The sequence below is a fragment of the Melospiza melodia genome, unplaced genomic scaffold, assembly GCF_035770615.1.
Source record: "Melospiza melodia melodia isolate bMelMel2 unplaced genomic scaffold, bMelMel2.pri scaffold_34, whole genome shotgun sequence".
In the NCBI taxonomy this organism is placed as follows: Eukaryota; Metazoa; Chordata; class Aves; order Passeriformes; family Passerellidae; genus Melospiza; species Melospiza melodia.
In genome coordinates, this window is record NW_026948659.1 from 3903975 (window position 1) to 3919187 (window position 15213).

The following is a 15213-nucleotide window of genomic DNA, read 5'->3' on the forward strand; positions in this document are numbered from 1 at the left end:
TGAGGGAGCCCTTGATAAAATTAAAAGTAGGACCCCACAGGCAGGAGATGTGGTTTATGGTAGACTCAGGGGCGGAACGGACAGCGGTGCAGCAGCTGCCACAAGGGTGCTCTCTAAGCACTGATTCCATGATGGTAATAGGGGCAAAAGGGGAACCCTTTGAGGTTCTGATCATAAAAGATGTAGAAATAGAAACAAAAAACAAAAGACGTACAGGAAATATCTTAGTGATACAGGATGCGTATTTAAATTTACTGGGGCGGGACATGATGGTAGCCCTGGAAATCACCTTGGCAGTGGAAAATTCAAGGCTCAGGGTGAGAATGTATAAACTCACCATCCGGGACAAGGAGAAAATGGATCCGAAGGTATGGTATGTCAAAGGGGAAGCTGGGAGGCTTGACATAGAGCTGATTCGTGTTGAAATTGAGAGACCAGAGGACCCTATTTGGGTTAAGAAATATCCCATCTCCATGGAGGGGAGGAAGGGATTGAAACCGGTGATTGATGAAGTAATAAAGAAAGGAACGTTGGAGCCGTGCATGTCTCATCACAACACCCCAGTTCTGACTGTGAAAAAGATGGACGGCAGCTTTAGGCTAGTGAAAGATTTAAGGGCTGTGATTCAGAGAACTAAGACCTTGTTCCCCATGGTCTCAAATCCTTACACCTTGTTGAATAACATTTCTCCTGAGGACACATGGTACAGCGTGATTGATTTGAAAGATGCTTTCTTGACCTGTCCTTTAGCAGAGGGCAGCAGAGATTGTTTTGCGTTTCAGTGGGAAGATCTAAAGGCAAAGAGAAAGCGGCAGCTCAGATGGACGTCGTTGCCTGAAGACTTCATGGATTCCCCAAATTTATTCAGGCAAGCACTTGAGCAGGTATTGAGCCACTTTGTACCAACGGAGGGAACAAAATTGTTACAATATGTAGACGATTTGCTGGTTGCAGGTCCAAGGGAGGAGGTTGTAAGAGTGAGCACCATTGAAGTATTGAACTTTTTAGGGGAAAAGGGGTTGAAGGTGTCAAAGTCTAAGTTGCAATTCACAGAGCCCGAGGTCAGGTACTTGGAACATTGGTTAACCAAGGGAAAAAAGAAATTGGATCCAGAGCGGGTGGCAGGGATTGTTGCCTTACCACCCCTGCAAACGAAAAGGGAGGTCAGACAGCTTTTGGGGCTGTTGGGATATTGCCAGCAATGGATTGAAGGGTACAGTGAAAAGGTGAAGTTTCTATTCAAGAAACTCACCACAGACCGAGTCAAATGGATGGAAAAGGATGAAGAAGAATTCAGGGGAGTCAAGGAAGCACTCACAGCGGCACCAGTGCTGAGCCTCCCTGATGTGAAGAGACCCTTTCAGTTGTTCGTGGACGTGAACAATCACATGGCACACAGGGTGCTGACACTGGGCTGGGGTCAGGAAACCGGTAGGTTACTTGTCGAGGCTTTTGGACTCAGTCAGCAGGGGCTGGCCCACCTGCTTGCAGGCGATTGTCGCCATAGCATTGCTGGTAGAGGAGGCCAAGAAGGTAACCTTCGGTGCACCGTTGATAGTATTTGCACTGCACAATGTACGGGGCATACTATAGCAGAAGGCAGACAATGGCTCACTGATGCAAGGTTGGTAAAGTATGAGGCCATTTTGATTCACTCACAGGATTTGGAATTGTGGACAATGACCGCACAGAACCCTTCACAGTTTTTGTTTGGGGAAGCTTCTGAGGAGCTTGTTCACGATTGCATGGAGGTGGTTGAATTACAAACAAAGATCAGAGAGGATTTAGAAGAAGAAGAGGTATATGAAGGAGAAAAATGGTTTGTAGATTTGTCAAGCAGGGTGATTGATGGGAAGAGGAAATCAGGATACTCAGTTGTGGATGGACAAACGGGAAAAGTGATTGAAGCAGAGTTGGTCGCAAATTGGTCGGCGCAGGCTTGCAAACTGTACACAGTTCTGAGAGCCTTGAAAGGACAGAAAGGGAGAAAGGGAACAATTTTTACAGATTCTAGGTATGCCTTGGGAGTGGTTCACACCTTTGGGAAAATCTGGGAAGAAAGGGGGTTGATCAACACACAGGGCAAGCGACTGATTCATGGAGAACTGATTCGGCAAATCTTAGAAGCCCTAAGGGGGCCGGAGGAAACTGCGGTGGTCCACATGAAGGGATGCCAGGCAGGGATTCAGTTCCAAACCAGGGGAAACAATTTGGCAGACCAGGAAGCCAAGATCGCGGCAGTGATGACGGTAAGTACCCCGGAGATTGAAGGGATCAAGGTCCCAGATAACCTTCCTACGCCCTCTCAAAAGGAGATTGAATGCTGTTAGAAGACTGGGGGGAAATTGGAGGAAGGTAAGTGGAAATTACCTGATGGGAGAGAATTAGTTTCTAAAGGTTTTACCAGGAGGATTTTGCACCAGTGAACACATTGGAGGGCACAGGCCCTGGCAGAACAATTTTTGAAATTTTTCCGATGCGAGGGGACTTACGAATTGGCGAAACAAGAGGTACAAGGATGCCTGATTTGTCAGAAATTTAACAAAACAAGGGCAAGACAGACCATCCTGGGGAGTCACCCCATTGCATACCGACCATTTGAAAGAATTCAAGTTGATTTCACGGAGTTGCCCAAAGTGGAGAGATTCAAATTTTTGCTTGTGATCATGGACAAATTGACCCATTGGGTGGAGGCTTTTCCTAGCCCATGGACAACGACTCATACGGTGTCCAGAAAATTACTGGAGGAAACTGTACCCCAATATGGGGTGATGAATTCCATTGATTCAGACCAAGGAGCATATTTTACATCAAAGATTATTAAGCAGATGGCAGATGCGCTAGGCATTCGATGGGAATACCAGACTCCGTGGCAACCCTAGAGCTCAGGACCAGTGGAAAGGATGAATCAGACCTTGAAAGCACAGTTATCTAAATTAATTTTAGAAACACGGATGTCCTGGCTAAAATGCCTGCCTTCGGCACTGCTTAATATCCGAACCATGCCTCACTCAGAGATGGGGCTCTCACCGTTTGAAATGCGCTATGGGATGCCATATAGACATGGGATGTCAGTGGGACACCCCAGGTTTGAGGATGGTCAGATTCAACCATATCCGGTTGCGATCAACAAAATTTGCAGGAATTAAGAAAACAAGGAATAGTGGCCCAGAGTGCTCCTCTGGGATTCGCTATCCACAAAATCCAGCTGGGTGACAGAGTGCTTGTGAAAGTGTGGAAGGAGATGCTGCTCTCTCCTCACTTGGAAGGTCCCTTTCTTGTGCTCCTCACCACAGATACGGCCATTTGGACAGCGGAGAAAGGCTGGACAAACGCGTCTAGGGTGAAGAAAGTCGAACATCAGGAGGAAGCACCTGAGTGGAGGGTCACTTCTCCCCCAGGTGACTTGAAGATCAGACTCCAACATCCTTGTAAATGGCCGACGGCAAGCACATAAGTTGTATACTGCCAGATTGTGTATGCTATCCGTTTGTACACTTTAAGTGTGAATATTGTCAAAGGGGTTTTTGTTATTCATTGTAGAAGGGGACAGAGGCCAAAAGGACTGTGTACTCAATGTTTGGAGGAAGAGCTTGAGTTGACAGCCCATATCCTAACCTTAGCCACAAATTTGGGAATCATTGAACTGGACTCACAGGAGTGGTTCCACATTTTTCAAAACGGGGTGCATGGGAAGCTTAGATCACAAGCAGAAATTTTGGATGTGGAGTGCCGGAAATCCATCAGAGTACCATGCAGTTCTGATGCAATCAGAGTGTCATGGTGGGGCACCTTTAAGAGGAGGTATGCGGCTAGGTCCGAGATCATGTTCCCTGAAGAATACTCCTGCTGCCGCGAAGATGGTCTTCCTCGCTGCTGGTGGCACCCCAGGGGGTGGAGGCAAAGGCAGAGGAGTACGCCTGGTGGGAATCCTGATTGTCGTGAACCTAGCCATGTGCGGGACACAGAGTCTGCACACTGAGGTCTCAATGAGAGGCGGAAACGAGAGCTCCACAGATGAGTGTGGAAATTGCACTCAGGTGGTCCCAGCTGTAAAGGGAACAAGAAACCCTCAGCATACCAAGCCCTGGTAGATTGTCTCAGGGAACCTGGCAGGTACTGTTAGAAGAATGGCATGAGGGTCAAATTGTGTGAATTGGTAACAGGGATTTGGTGTATTAATCATGAGGCAGGGCTAAGGAACGGGCAGTCAGATAAGCACGAGCACCAGATACAAAAACAAAATGCAGAAAAACTACAAATATAGGACTCCAATTTACTTACTGAACCAGCTGATTCGGCTGCAGGCAGTGGTGGAAATTGTTTCGAATCACACCTCTGAGGCCCTGGATTTACTTAGTCGGCAGCACACCCAGGTACGGGCATTTGTGTACCAAAATTGAATAGCTTTAGACTATTTGCTGGCCGAAGAAGGGGGAATGTGTGGAAAGTTCAACAAATCAGAATTGTATTGAAATCGATGATTATAGGGAAACCATAAGAGGTTTGGGGGCCGAGATCAAAAAGCTGGCCCATGTCCCTGTTCAAAAATGGAACTGGACTTTAAAATCTTCATGGTGGGACAAATTGTTTGATGGGGCCTGGTGGAACAAAGGGATGTTTTTTGTGCTCTGTTCAGTAGCTGGAATCCTATTCCTGCCTTGTCTAATTCCATGCTTTTTTAGACTGATCCACTCCGTGGTCCAGGGAATGCAGATAGCGATAATTCCTGTGGATCCAGAGGGAGCTTCCAGAGGCAACACATCTAAAATCATGTGATTGGAAGAAAGGAAGTGTGCCAGCAATGCTGCTGAAGTATTGGCAAAGTTCGAGAAACAAGCAAAAGCGAATGTGAATAATATGGGATAACAGGGTGTTCCACAAGGGGAGTAGAGAATAGTGTAAGGGAGCACTCTGTTTGTGAAAGACCCTCAGTGGTGGTGGGTAGAAGTAGAAAATTAAAAATTTAGCAATTTGAGAACATGAATTGAATTGGTGATATAAATGGGGAGTGATTGTAGTATATGATAGAGATAATTCATGCTAGTAATGTATAAAATATTCTAAAATCCACACTATGTCTTTTGACCATCCTGGCCAGGAGCAGTGTCTTATTCATATCTAGTTCCTGGACGTTCGTTGAGATCAACATTGGGGTTTTAATGTCAGAATAGAAGTTTCCAGGCCGATAATCGCTGGCTTCCCTGGGTCGCCGGGTATACCTAAGAGTGGTTATCACCTTGATGATTACATCTACCACGATGATTTACGGCGCCACCCTGATGCATGTGAATGCTGACTTCCCCAGAGTCGACTGACAACATCGAGACACCTGGACTGAGTCTTTGTCTACCTCTGCACATGTAAAGCCATGGTTCTGGATGTGAAGAGACACAAAGAACATTCGGTCATTTCTGCCTCAGGAAGAATAAACTGTATAAGAACTGCTGCACGATGCATCATTCATGAACAGGGAGAGACTCTGACATTCGGAGGTCAGATCCGTGTTCACCCAGCACCGATCCCGGGCTCAACGCTGACCCTTGGCTGAGGTGGTTTTGACGACCAAACTTTGGTCTCACAGACAAAATAATAAATCTTTGCTAAATTTTCTTATAAGTTTGGCTCTCAATTTGATCATTTAAAACAGGATGTAACAGCACAGACTGCTGAAAAGATTCCAACTGGTCTCAGGGCCCAGAGAAAGCCAAAACTGTTTAACTTGGTATTTGGTAGTCCAAGTCTGTATAAAAAAATGCTCTAAAATGTCAGCTTTCAAGAAAATGTCCTAGGTTGATGTTTCCTGTGCTGGTGAGAGTCTTTTAAACCCAGGTCTCCTGACATCTCTGCTTTTGCAGTTCCATGGACAGAGGCAGTTTTCTCTTACCCCCTGCCATGGGCAGGCTGGTGTTCATCCATCTACAGGACAGCAGGGCCCCATCCCACATCACTGAGACCTGGGAAGGCAAAATCCATCACTCCAAATGTCCCCCCTTGCTCCTTCTTGCCAGACGTTTGACCCTGGCACTGGGGTTTGCTGCTGGTTGCTGCAGGAAAAGGGAAAACCATGTGACATTTTGGGGCAGATGGAACCAAGGAAACCCCTGTGACACTGTTGGGCCTGATGGAACCAAGGGTCCTTTGTGACACAGAGGGGCCACATGGAGCCAAATGTCCATTGTGACAGTTTGGGATCTCATGGAACCCATTGTTCATTATGACAATGCAGATCCAAGGAGACCATGGTGTTGCTCATTGTTTATGCAAAGCTTTTGCATTAATCATGGAATCATGGAGCCCATTGTGACACAGCGGGGACCTGTGGAACCAAAGGGCCATGGTGACACTTGGAACTAAGGATACCACTGTTGAGTACAGAACCTCATGGAACCAAAAGTCCATTGCCACAGAGCAAGGCCTCATGGAACCATGGAGTGCAAAGGTCTAAAACATTTCCTGCACAGTTCTGCCTTGGGTGAAGGGAACATTGTTGGTGGCAGCTTGGTCTTGGCACACACCTGAGGAGTGTGTCTGTTTTCATTGGGGAAACTCAGGAGGTTCAGATTGCTTCAAAAACTACAAAAAGGGCAAACCCCTCTTAGGCTGGGAGCAGCCAGCTCTCCAAGCACAGCAGGTCCCAGGGCAGTGAGGACAGACAGGATGGGGCTGGGCAATGTGGAGCAAGGTTGTCCACACTGGGTCAGAGCTCAAGGCACAGCTTCTGTGGGCAGGTCAGAGCTGCTGAGGAGAGACTCTGGGTCAATATCAATCACAGAATGCTGTAATTGTCTCTGCTCCAATAACAGCAGTAATAAAATATAACCATTAATATAGGAGTGCATATTGTTTAGAAGCTCTTTGAAATATTTCTCCATAACTGGAGTAGGAAACCTAGAAACCTAGGAGAGGCAAGGACACTTTTGCAGCTTCAGGCCCAAAAAGTGAAAACAGTGAATTAAAGAGAGTAGACTGGGAGGATGGGACTTCATAACCTGAAGCTGTAATTGGACAATTAACCCCAATATAGAAATGGACCAAAACTTTAAAAAGTGTGAAAATGTGTGACCCATTGTCCATCTTGGGTGTACCCTCAGCCGGGCTCTTGTTCTGCCCCAGGAGTATCCTTTGAAGGCCTTTTAATAAATCCCTACTTTATTCCTGTAACTCTGTCCAGCCTCTGTTCTAGGCAGCCTCTCAAGGCATCAAGGCCTGGCTGGCTGGGACACCTGGGGGCCACCTGACAGGTCCAGCTGACCCTGGCATGCCGAGGGCTGCTGCTCATCAGCCCCTGGAGCACTGGGGCTCTGGGCTCTCCTTCCTGTGGAAAGAACTGTCTTTCTCCTTCAGGTGTCCGTGGCCAAAATCATGATACGTCCTCCAGATTTCTATATATGCAAGGATTGTTCCCAGATGAAATCTGCTGGGACTGACAGATCTGGCTGGCTTGGCCACCCAGGGGCCACCTCTCATCTGCCTTTGAAACACTGGGACTATGTGCTTTTCTTTCTTATTGGAAAAAAGCACCTTTCACATCCAGGCACCCATGAGCAAAGTTGGGAATCTACCTCCAGAATTCCCTATATCCAAGGATTTCTCCCAGACAAAAGCTTCCAGGAGAGACAGGTCTGGCTGGCCTTGGTTTCTGAAGAGCTGGTTCTCATCTGCCTTTGAAGCACTGGGGCTCTGTGCTTTCCATCCTAATGAAAAGAACTCTTCTTCCTGTCCAGGTGCCCACAGCCAAAACTGAGATTCCACCTCCAAAATTCCCTACATCCAAGGATTTCCCCGAAATGAAAGGTGCCAGGAGAGAAAGATCTGGCTGGCTTGGCCTATGGTGGCCACCTTTCATCTTCTTCCAAAATACTTGGAGTTTGTGCTTTTTTTTTCCTATGGAAAAAATGTCCATTTCAACCAGGTGCCCACAGCCGAAACTGGGACTCCACCTCCAAAACTCTGTCCATCCAAGGATTGCTCCCAGGTGAAAGCCACCAGGAAAGACAGGTCTGGCTGCCCTTGGCCTCTTGGCAGCTGCCTCTCACCTGCTTTTGAAACACTGGGCTTGGTGCTTTCCTTCCAATGGAAAGGAACTGTCATTCTTGTCATGGTGTCCATGGTCCAAATTGAGATTCAGCCCCACAAAATTCAGTATATACAAGGATTCCTCTGTGACAAAAGCTGCCAGGATGAACAGGTGTGTCTGGCCTGTGGCTCAGACAGCCTCTGCTTCTGCCCCTGAAACAATGGTGTTCCATTATTTCCTTGCTATGGAAAAGAATCATCCTTCTTGTCCAGTTGTCCATGTCCAAAGATGAGATCCTACCTCTAAAATTCTGTATATCCGGGGATTGCTCCCAGAAAAAAATGTGCCAACACAATCAAGTCTGGCTGGCCTTTGGTGACTGCCTCTCATCTGCCCCTGCAACACTGGGACTCAGTTGCTTCCTTCCTGTGGTGACCATTGTGCCACTGTGGGAATTCATGGAACCAAAGGGCCGTGGTGATCCTGTGGGGCACTGTGGATCCATGGAGAGCATTGTGGAATTGCAAGGCCCCATGGAATCATGGAGACCATTGTGACACTGTGGGGCCCCGGGGAACCAAATGGCCACTGTGACCCTGCAGGGCCTCATGAAGCACAGGGCCATTGTGACAGTGCAGAAGAAAGGAGAACATTGTGACACTGCAGGGCCTTGTGGAACCAAGGGGACATGGAACAGATCTGGCTGGTTTGGCCTCCCAGGGGCCACCTGACAGGTCCAGCTGATCTTGGAATGTTGAGGACTGCCTCTTATCAGCTCCAGGATCACTGAGGCTCCATGCTTTCCTTCCTATGGAAAGGACTGTCTTTCTTTTCTGACACCCAAGGACAAAATTGGTAGTCCCCCCTGAAAATTCCTGTATGCAAGGAAAAGATAGCCAGAAAAACCTGCCAGCTCTGCCTAGCTTTGGCCTCTGGTGATCACATCTGTCGCAGACATTTCTCCACAGAAATCCTATCTTTTGGATTTCTGTGTCTTCGGGAGGCCAGAGGCCCCCGAAGAGAAGGTAAACAATTATTATCAGCTGCTGTGGAATGCAACAGGGACACCTTGATTGGCTCGTTTCCTATGTTTATAATTAAGGGCCAATCACCAGTACAAGCTAGGGGACTAAGTCCCTGGACACAGCTTTGTTTGGGATCTTTTCTATCTATTCTTAGCTTAGCTAGCAGCTCTGCAAAGCTCTCTCTACATTCTATTTAGTATAGTCATAATGTATTATATATCATATCTTAATAAATAAGCCTTCTGATCAAGATACAAGATTCACCGTCTCTCTATCACCAGCCGCGCCCACTCAGGTCGTTGTAATACACATCTCATCTACCTCAGAAGAACCAGGGATCTGTGCCTTCCTTCCTATGCAAAAAAACCTGGCCTTGTCCAGGGGCCATTGCAGAAACTGGAATTATTGACAGAAACCTCAGACTGGCCTTGGGCACTTGTGATATATTCTTAGAATATAAGCAGAATGTTTTCATCTGAAAACACCATGGAGAGGGCTCAAAGATCTCCCAGACTAGTGTTTGCAGGCCTAAAGAACATAACCAATATATGGAAGCTGATGTGCTTGGTCTGAGTTGTGAAGAGACTGAGGACAGAAAAGGAGTGGACTGGCAGGGTTTAAAAGGTGGATCAAGAAATGGTGAAGCATTTTCTCCATAGTGGGAAACAGCGAGATAGAGAAATTATACCACAAATGCAGCTGGGGAGGCCCTGACAGGACAGAAAGAGAAAGGAATTTTCCTGCCAGGGCTGAGCTATGGTGCAGAACATCTCTTAGAAGGAGCCTGGGGACACCCCAGGCTTTGTGTGGGCAGGCAGAGGCAGGCAGGAGGCAGAGCTGTCAGCAAAGGAAGGGCCCAGCCAGGTGGCGCAGCCGGGGGATGCTGACAGCCTGCAGGGACAGAGGCGCAGGGCAGGGACACCGTGGGACAGCCTGGGCTGCACAGGGCACAGGCATGTGCAGCAGCTGCAAGACAGCCCTGCCAGAGCCAACTTGGGCAGCACTTTGGCCATGGCTGCTGGGCCTGGGCCTGAGGCAGGAGCAGGAGACAAGTGACCCTTGCAGGCCTGGGGCCTCATTGCCTCCTTGTCCCTGCTCAGCAGCCTGGCAGGGGCCGCCCCATGCTCCTGCTCTTGCCATTGCACATCCCCACATGCCAGTGCCCATCCCGGCAAGAGCCCTGAGCAAGGAGGGAGGGACAGCATCTGCCTGGCCAGGGGCTGGGGCTCAGGCCTTGGCCCTTGGCATTCCTCAAACACATCCAGCTTTGCTCAGCACCAGAGACACCTTGGCCTTGTTTGTCCCCAGCTGTCATCACTGCCTCCAGTGTTCTGCTCTAACTGGAATCTGGGGACATTTTCTTAGTCATGTCCCTCAGTGGAACCCATTAAAACTTCAAGAAAGTTCAAAGTTTCAATTTAATTTTGAGTTCTTGAAAAGTTTTCTGAACACCCTCTTAGGGACTGAGTGTAATGTAAACAGCACCAAATCCCCAAGAGGCTCATTAATGTCCTTGTGCTGTGTCTGTGCTGCTGAGCTTTAAAGGAACAGCTCTTCCCAGGACCAGCTCCTCTCCCAGCCCAGCAGGCCTGAGGGCTCTGCCTGCAGGCACTGAGGGGACAGGAGCCAGGCAGAGACAGGCTGAAGGCAATCAGGACTGGGACGACATTGAGCTGAGACTTCACTTGGGGAAAGATCTTCACAGCCCTGTGCATGGTGAGTGTGTGAGTGCAGGGCAATGTCCCCAGTGCTCCTGGAGGGATCTCCTGAAGCCAGCACACCCCACAGCCTGGGGGATGTGTCAGGAGGACTCTCCCACTTTCTCTGGGGCACAGGAGCAGGAGGAGGATGTGCTGCAGAGGGGGGCTGCCCTGGGCACTGTCAGAGGGACAGGGCAGGATGGCTCCTGCTGCCAGGGACGGCTGCAGGGGCTGAAGTTGGGGCTGCAGCCAGGGCTGCCCAGGGCTGTTCTGCAGAGCAGCTCCTGCAGCCCTCAGGGCTCTTGGCCAGCCCAGGGCATGTGCCGCCGTCCAGGGGCAGCTCTCAGCCTGCCTGGCAGCTCCCCATGGAGGCTGCAGGGGAGAAGTTGGAGGTGGAAGGAGCCACCCCCATCAGGGCAGATTCCTTCTGCTCTGGAGATGGTGCTGCATGGCCAGGGCTGCTCTCAGCTTTCTCCTAAAGGGAAGGGAAAGGGGCTGTTCAGCTTTGGCTGTGTCACTGAGACTCCTGCACTGTCACCCTTGACATCAGCAGATGGGCCTCAGATCTCCCTCAGAAACGGCCTCCTCAGCCTCCTCTCCCTAGAGACAGCAGCAGCAGCACCTTGGCTTGCAGCATCTCTGTTTGTCTGGCCTGCCCTTAAGGCCCTGGTGCCAGGGAGATGCTCCTGGGCTGTGCCCTGTGCTGGGAGAGGTCTGCAGGGCAGAGCTGAGCCCCCAGGACTGGGCTGGGCTCTGGCAGCACTGGCAGGGACAAGGCTTGGATAGAGTGAAACAGCTCCCAGCAGGCACCACTCCAGGCAGCAGAGAGCCAGACCTACCCTTGGTATTCCATCCTGTCCAGCTGCACAGGGAAAGAGGAAAGGGTTTGGAGAAAATTAGTTTTAAAATGGAGAGTTCAAAAAGTCCACTTTATTTTTCAAGATATTTTTAAGTGCAGGCACCTTGAAACAGAGGAGTTGTAATGAGCAAAGGGCTCCTGTGTGAGGTCTAGCACTGTCTGCACTGGGGCACAGAGAGCAAGAGAGCACTGTTTTCTTGGGGTCTCCCCAGTTTTCAGCCTGAGAGCAATGGTAAAGATTAGGCAGGAACTCACCAGCACAAACTCAAAATCAAAAAATGTTTAGCAAAATTCCCTCACGGGAAGAGAAGTGATTTAGTGCCGATTCAAAATAAAATACATAGGATTGACTCAAAGAAATGCATTGCATTTCTCTATGTCTTCTTTCAACAGTCCACCATGCTCAGATTGAAGGAATGTCCAACAGCAGCTCCATCACGCACTTCCTCCTGCTGGCATTGGCAGACACGCGGCAGCTGCAGCTCCTGCAATTCTGCCTCTTGCTGGGCATCTCCCTGGCTGCCCTCCTGGGCAACGGCCTCATCATCAGCGCCGTAGCCTGCGGCCACCACCTGCACACGCCCATGTTCTTCTTCCTGCTCAACCTGGCCCTCACTGACCTGGGCTCCATCTGCACCACTGTCCCCAAAGCCATGCACAATTCCCTCTGGGACACCAGGCACATCTCCTACTCAGGATGTGCTGCACAGGTTTTCTTCTTTCTTTTCTTTATCACAACAGAATTTGCCCTCCTGACCGTCATGTGCTACGACCGCTACGTGTCCATCTGCAAACCCCTGCACTACGGGACCCTCCTGGGCAGCAGAGCTTGTGCCCACATGGCAGCAGCTGCCTGGGCCAGTGCCTTTCTCAATGCTCTGCTGCAAACAGCCAATACATTTTCCCTGCCCCTGTGCCACGGCAATGCCCTGGGCCAACTTTTCTGTGAGGTTCCCCAGATCCTCAAGCTCTCCTGCTCACACTCCACCTTCAGAAAAATTTGGATTTCGTTGTTTGTTACCTTTTTAGGTTTTGGTTGTTTTGTGTTCATTGTTTTCTCCTATGTGCAGATCTTCAGGGCTGTGCTGAGGATCCCCTCTGAGCAGGGACAGCACAAAGCCTTTTCCACCTGCCTCCCTCACCTGGCCGTGGTCTCCCTGTTCCTCAGCACCTCATTTTTTGCCTACCTGAAGCCCCCCTCCTTCTCTTCCCCATCCCTGGATCTGGCCCTGTCAGTTCTGTACTCGTTGGTGCCTCCAGCCCTGAACCCCCTCATCTACAGCCTGAGGAACCAGGAGCTCAAGGCTTCCATGTGGGCAATGATAACCGGATGGTTTCAGGAACATTAAACTGCTGTCCGTTTTCTGCCAATCAGTTGCATTAAAAGTCATCTCTGATACTACTTGGAGAGTTGGTGGTTAATTGGTTATTCCATTTCTTTTGTTTGATTTTTTTAAAATTGCAACAAAGGATGGCCATTTTCTGTGACATTTCTTATTTTCTTTCTCTGCAACTTCCCTGCGGCCCCAGACTGTGCCAATGAGTAGCTGGCCTCTTGGTGGCTTTAAATGAACTAAAGGATCTCCAAGTAAAGTTTTCACCAGAGTTCCCCCTTCTGTTCCCTTCTCTGGAGCAGCAGCAGCAATGTCTGTGTGCAGAGCTGGGGCAGATCAGCGCTGCCCCAGCATCTGTGCCCAGCAGCAGCAGCACTTGGTGTTGCCAGTGCTGCTGCCGTGGCCCTGCCCCGCTGCCCTGGTGGCCCTGGTGTTGCTGCAGGGCCTGAGTGCTCTCGGGGCTGGGCACAGCCCTGGGGGTGGCAGTGCCGGGGCTGCAGCAGGGACAGGCCATGGGCACTGCTGGGGCAGCGCTGACGCCTCAGGCCAGGGCCTGGGGGCTCCAGGCTCCTTGCCCAGGCTCTCTCAAGAACACGCCCAGGCCAATGCTCAGCACAGAAAAGCCCCGTGAGCAGCCCCAGGCTGGCTGTGGGCAGGCTGGGGGCAAACAGCATGGCTGGGGCTCTGCAAGGGCCCTGGGGCAGAGGGGAAGGAGCAGCAGAGCAGGGGCTGATCCATCCCCAGTGCGCTGCACAGCCCAGGGCAGCGTCCCAGAGCGTCCTCATGGAGCTGCCAACAACATCCCCCCTCTGCAGCCCTGGCCTCTGCCCCAGCTCACTCAGGTGCCCCATCCTTGCAGGCACAGACACGGCAGCACTGGCTCAGCAGCCGCTGTTTGCATTGCACAGAGCAGGGGGAGCACCCCCATGCTGTTGGTGTGGGGACATGAACCTGAGGGAGCACAAATGCCATCAGCCCCTGGGGCCAGCAAGGGCTGGGGGACACCAGGGAAACCACTCAGCTTTGTCCTGGCCTCTGCAGTCAGCCAGAAAGTTTGTTCCCATCAGCTGGGAGTTTCCTGTCCCACTGCAGACGCTGTTGCTCAGAGCCAGGGCTACCTGGCAGCCACCCCCAAACTGCCCTGAGCATTTCCTTGGCTTCACTTTTGTCTTCTCTCCTGGGGTGACTTCAGGAATCGTCTGGAGGCTCCTGCAGTGCCTGGTGCTGCTCCCTTGCCAGAGGCACCCCAGGCCAGGGGGGCACATCTGGGCTGCTGTGTCTGCCTCTGGGGCTCCCTGTTCTGGGCACTGAGGAGGGGCTGCAGAGGCTCTGCAGGACTGACAGGATGGGCTTTGGGGCTGGCAGGAGAAGCTGAGGGACCTGGGCTGCTGGAGCTGCTGAAGAGGAGGCCCAGGGCTCCTCCTGCAACATCTCCAAGGATGGTTCCAGAGAGTTACAGAATGAGCCAGGTTGGAAAAGACCTTGGAGATCATCAAGTCCAACCTGTGCCCTGATTCTACCTTGTCTCCCTGAGCTTCCTCTTCTCCAAGATAAACCACCCCAGCTCCCTCAGCTGCTCCTGACAGGACTTGTGTTCCAGACCCCTCCCCAGCCTTGTTGCCCTTCTCTGGACACGCTCCAGCCCCTCCATGGCCTTCCTAAATTGGGGGCCCAGAACTGGACACAGCACTCGAGGTGTGGCCACACCAGTGCAGAGTGCAGGGGAAGAATCACTGCCCTGCTCCTGCTGGCCACACCATTCCTGATGCAGGCCAGGAGCCGTTGGCCTTCTTGCCCACCTGGGCACACTGCTGGCTCATGTCCAGCCTGCTGTCCATCAGTGCCCCAGGTCCCTTTCTGCCTGGCCGCTCTCCAGCCACTGTGTCCCCAGCCTGTTGCACTGCAGGGGTTGTTGTGGCCAAAGTGCAGGACCCGGCACTTGGACCTATTAAACCTCATCTTATTGGACTCTGCCCATCCATCCAACTGTTCCCGGTCTCTCTGCAGAGGCCTCCTACCTTCCAGCAGATGGACACATGCTCCCAGCTTAGTTTTGTCTGCAGATTTACTACTGAAAGTCTCAACACTCTCATCCATGTTGTCAGTAACAATATTGAACAGAACTGGCTCCAGCAGAGACCCCTGAGGGACACCACAGGTGACTGCTTGCCAGCTGGATGCAGCAGCATTCACCACCACTCTCCGGTGTAACATTCACCGCCACTCCACTGGCCATCCAGCCAGTTGTAGGTGTTTAGTTGATGCCCCTTGTTAT